This window comes from Metopolophium dirhodum, chromosome 5, assembly GCF_019925205.1.
Source record: "Metopolophium dirhodum isolate CAU chromosome 5, ASM1992520v1, whole genome shotgun sequence".
Lineage (NCBI taxonomy): Eukaryota > Metazoa > Arthropoda > Insecta > Hemiptera > Aphididae > Metopolophium > Metopolophium dirhodum.
Window position 1 is genome coordinate 454260 of NC_083564.1, and position 5983 is coordinate 460242.

A 5983-nucleotide genomic window follows, 5' to 3' on the forward strand; every position below is an offset into this window, starting at 1 on the left:
ATACAACAGTACAATAGAGGAGAGATAAGTCGGTATGCATTTCTTAAATCAATATCATTCAACTTTACAAAAAATTTTAATTTAAATTAAATCCTAATCCATCACATAATAATTTTTTGACGACGTCATAACAACTAATGACAAATACATACCTATTTTATATTATATAATAATTATTTTAATGGGCACAAACATAAATACATTTTTGGAGAGTAATATAAGCCGCTTCCTCGTGGTGCTCTCTGGGTTATGCTTAATGGCTTTATTAAATTTATTTTTGAGACAGTGCTTTCCAAAATGTTGAACATGAAACCGTGGGCGAAAAGAATGCAATTATTTTTAGGCGAAAAGAGGAAACTATTTTATCATACTTGAGGACGTGGGCGAAAATAGGAAGGTCATTTTTGGGCGAAAGGAGTTACGCCCCTGTTGGAGGCGGCCGGACGGGAAGCCGGTTTGCACTATACGGCGGCGGGGGGTGGGGTCTTCTAGCAGATTCTACGCCTTATCGGCGTAGACCCACGACAAAAATAAATATTGTCACCGCCGGAGTCGGCACCGAACAATAGTATTATAATATTTTATTCGTTTCTATGGTGATAGACAAAGTAATAGAAATTAATATCCAATTTTTAGAGGATTCATAATATGTCAATGGTTTTTCTCGTGGCATTAAATAACTATTGAGAAAATCGTAAAATGACCTATTTAAAGTACCATCTTGATCCAATTTTCTAAAAAATAAAAACTATATGTTGAAATCAAAGCACTCCTGGTAGAAATTTTTTATACAGGATAAAAAAAAAAAATAAACACCATTATAAAACCAATATATTCCTCACTTATAATCACAAATGAGATTGAATTGAATTTAATTATGAATTTATAAACTGTTTAAGTTTTAGGCATTGGCACAATGTTGGGAGGGGGGCTTGGAGGGACTTAGTCTCCCCAAATGTCGGTCAAATCCTCCCAGTTCAAAATCTAGTAATTAGTACTAATTTTATATTCTGTGGTACTAAGCAATAGGCCTATAGGGAGGAGGGCTTGAGTCCCCCCAAAAAATTTAGTCAATTTGCGCAAAAAAAATATCAGTACAAATTCAAACAATTCTCATTTGCTTATATCAAAGTATAATAATGATTTTGTACCTATATATATATAACTATTTGATTTATACATTTTTATGATTATTAAAAATTAAATTTAATGGATAAGCACTTCAAAATTACATAATATTTATACGGGTCAATGAATTATATTTTACAATGCGTAACAGGGTTCTCTTAAACCGATTTAAAAATATTAATTTTTTTTTTAAATTCATATATAGTCATGTAAGTCATTCTTTCAGTAATAACTAGGGCCTGGATTTAAATATTCTAAAAACTGCAATAAAATGCTCAAAAAATTTGCTTAAAATGTGTTTTACCTTAATAATGCTCTTAAAAATTTACATATTAAATTATTTTTTTGTCACGCCTGCACCGAAAGTTTAGTTTTTGATGACGGTTGAAGCGTTGGAAAGTGACCTTTTCCCGTCCAGCTGGTGGTAAAGTGGAAATCGACGCTTAAAATGACGCTTAAAATAAAATAAAACCAAGTCGTTTCATTCATGAAATACCTATTGTTTTTGTAGAATAGTCTGGTTGTTGCATGGATCCCAGCCTGAATTACCTTTTCCGTAATGGCGCGATCAAAAAGTGTGACAAAAAATAATATGTGTAGCTAGTGTGGAAAGGAAATTTCAGTCTTGGGCGAAATGCGGCACACGTCGCCCGCGACATCCCACTGTTACTACACAATATACTATTTAAATGTTTTATCAGGTACATACCTAATTTATATTTTACAATAAATTTAAAATAATTTAGAAAACATTTATTAGAAAAAAAACCGAAATTTGATGAAAATTTGATTAATTAATTTGATCAATTGATATGGTGATGTATCATAGTAGAACAATTGACAATTTGTATGGAAAAATCCGAAAAACTATTAAACTGTAATGTTCTCGGTAACTTGGTACCTACTATCGTAGTTCTAATAGTAGATAAGTGGCTGCCGAGATATTATAGTTGCAGGTCGCAGACAATTTGTTTGATGTTGTAGTCGTGGTTGATAATAAATAAAAGACAGTTGTTGTTTTATTGTGAATTTTATTATATTGTTGATAATTTTTCTAAGTCCAAAATATGCTCGTACAGAGTGGCGTGAAGGTGCTTGCACTAATGGGTGGTAGTACACGTCTGAAAACAGGCCGATTCGGGCTCCCTTATATATGAAGTTCCCCGTACCCCTTGCCTATAGCTACTGTATCTCGACTCACGGATGTGATGTGTGTGACCATCGTTCCGGCCCACGCATTTTATGACTTCCAGTATAATTCTGTGTATTCGATTTGATATAATCATTTTTAATATAATTTTAATATTTTTTATAATGACTATCGTTGCGTACAGTGTTGTAATCAAAATAATCATTCTACTGTTTCATATTTTTATATTTTGAACATTGTGGTATACAGAGCAATTATATGGTTCAATGAGTTCCTAATATCCGTTTCTCAAACAAGACATTAAAATGTAATATTATTTAATAAACAGAAGGAACCCTTATTTCCGTTTCTATTATCCGATATATGCCGAATTACAGTATCTAAATTATAGTATAGTATGATTATGTACCCGTGGGATTTGTTTTACTATTAAGTAGTAGCTTGCTTACTACAAAACTAACCATCAAGAAAAACAATTAAATAAAGTAGTAAATCGTATAATGTACAAATATGCATTAAAACTAACAAAATAACCAAAAAAATCTATAAATTGGTCAATAAATGAAAAAACATCCAAATATGCAACAAACTGCAAAATAAAAGTTTCACCGTTGAAGTATCTGTTTTATGAAACAAACTACTGGAATCTGGAAATCAGTGTCTAAAATTACCAATAAAAGATGCACATTGAATTAAAATTTGGGCCCTCATAATTACTCATTAGATACTTTCATCGTGTTACCTATATATTGTTGGTTCGTTTATACATTTTCTTAACGAAGGCGGAGTAATGAGTGCATTATTGTACTGCTAACATGAGTTCAGTTCCATACAATTTCCGTTATAACTTAAAATCATTTCTATGTGTCATCGTTATGTGGGAAAACACTTTTTGCTTTCTTAATCATTGAAAAAACATATATATTTATTTACAACAAAATAAACATAGCTATAAAATCCACATATTTTTTTGCGATTTTATTTAAATTTTTATTTATTAGTTATTAATAAGGCTATGAATTTAATGCACTTAAAACTATTAAATATGCATGCATATATGCACTAAAAACTGACAAAATATGCATGAAAATATGCTCTAATATTTCAAAGATATGCAGAAAAACATAAAAATGTAACTTTTATTTTTATTTTCTCCAGTATAATATTTTATTAGTTTTAATTTAAATATAAGTATTGTTACTCATTGATATGACTGATATTATGAGTATATGATTTTTTTGGACATGACTAGTCTTGATCTTTGTCGTATACAAGATTTGGTATTTGAACTATAAATAAGTCAAATTAAATTTTGGCCGAATCCGTTTTATTATACAGTGTAGCAAAAAAAAAACATGCAAATACATTAAATTCATAACCCTAATTAACTTATTACCTATTTAACTATGCTCTATATTAGTTAATAATCGTCATTTAATTAAGTTTTTTTTAGAATGGAGAGGGGACATGTATGCATGCATCATTACTATATGCAGTTCAGTACTGCATAGTTTAAAACAGGATCACATAAATACATTTTATACTTAATACATTAATTCAAAATATCATTCAATGAAATCAATAATAAATTGCAGTGATGTAAATCGAACTATAAGGGATATGTTGCAACATTTTGCAGATAACTCAAAAACAAATAACAATAAAATAATTAAAACAATAAACAAACGCTTTTAGTAAATTAATATTATAACGACTATGCACCGGAATATATACCACTCGGAGGGATGCAATCGGTGTGTAACAATTTTATAATTATCATACACAATATTATATAGTAAGATAACTAATAATTAGCATGTCTATTCAATATAATGGATTATTCCACTTAGTATTAGCTTCGCATTAATTTTACGATTACCTGACATTAAAATTTATATTATTATGACGATTAAAAAAAGAAAAAAAAGTGTACTTAGGTACCTACATAATAAATTAATAACAATTGTTGTATGAATATTAAATATTTAATTACGACAGATAGCTAATTACTTTAGTTAAAGTTGAATAGTAATAGATCCAATATCAACGATTTATAATAACTGCATGAATCGCTGTCTGTATTTTCTTAAAAAGAATGATGCCACGATATTATTATACTATATTATAATATACAATATTCATTATAGTGAATAATGAATATTATATATTAATAATTATACTAACCAGTGCCCAATTATGTATCGTATAACGCGAGACGTTGATATCCGTGTAGATATCATCAATAATATATTTTACCTTACTTTAATGGATGTATAAAAAATACAAATGTATCTTTAAATTATCTTATTAAAATAATACAATTGAGCTCGGAGCGAACAAAATCGAACATATTACACCTTTGATTTTGCTGGTTAGTGTGGTGGATTTCCATTCGGTTGTTGTTTGTTCTTTCATACCGAAAGGCGATTAACGTTTAATCGATATTATTAATATAAACATTATATAGTATAGTATTATAGTTATTATAAAAATATATAAATTACAACTGCAGGTACATACGCGCCCACATTCAAACGGAGGTGTCACATTGCAGTTTGATTGCGATTCAACCCGCCGCATTATATAATTCGGTCACAGCTAATATAGCGTTGGATATCATATACTGAATCACAATATATCTAAATGTATTCTAGAGAGTGTCATTAATAGCTCATAAAGGTGTGTAGATTTTAACCTAGGTTTTATCGTGTGTCTCTAAACACGCAGGTGATACCGCAATATTAACTTAACGTTTTGACTTGATTTCAATTATTCTTAACTCATTAATGTCTAGCCTCGCTCATATAGAAATATAAAATCTACATAACTAACATCTGCAGAAGTTAGATAATCGATTTTTTTAAAAGAATATTATATTAGTTTAATAGAAAAAATATTAAAGTTATTATTGTGGTTTGTCAATTTTTTGAAAAAAATATGTAAGTACCTTAAGGTATTATGGCTTATGGCTGACATAATATACGTCTTGTAAGATTTTAGTCAGTTAACAATATAATATGATTAATCAGTTATCATGAATATACGAATGTACAATATTTGGTAAGTAAATTGTGTCTTTTTAAATAAAATTGAGTGTTGTCAATTATTAGAAATCTGAAATACATTATATACACCTTATATCCGCGTTTCTCAACCTGGGTGTCACACTCTTGCGGGGGGGGGGGGGGTATAATTTTTTATTTTTCACCTATTTTGGTGGTCACGACGTTAAAAAGGTTAATAGTATTTTAATAATAATCAGTCTATTGTCGAAAGAGAGTTTAACGAATTTTGTTGTAATTACCTTTTCGTAAAAAATCTGGACGGCGCACGGGATATGCATTTTAGGACAGACAGCTATGTTTTTTTTTTTTATCAAAATCAGTAGATTTTAACGTATATTCACATTGTTGAGTATATTTTTAGATTTCAGCATAAATTCTACCTACGTATTTAACGAAAAAATGAGTAAATTATAATATATGATCAGGTACTATATTGCATTTAATTGTTGTATATTGGATATCGTTGTATCAGTATGCACGTTGTGATATATTTCATGTACCTATCTACTGTAAATATATAATAATTAATATATATTAAAGAATCCAGGTATTGAATAAATATATATATACCGAAAATATTTTATGTAAATTATTATTTGAAATAATCGTTCGAGTCTATATGTATGTATGTATGTAAGCA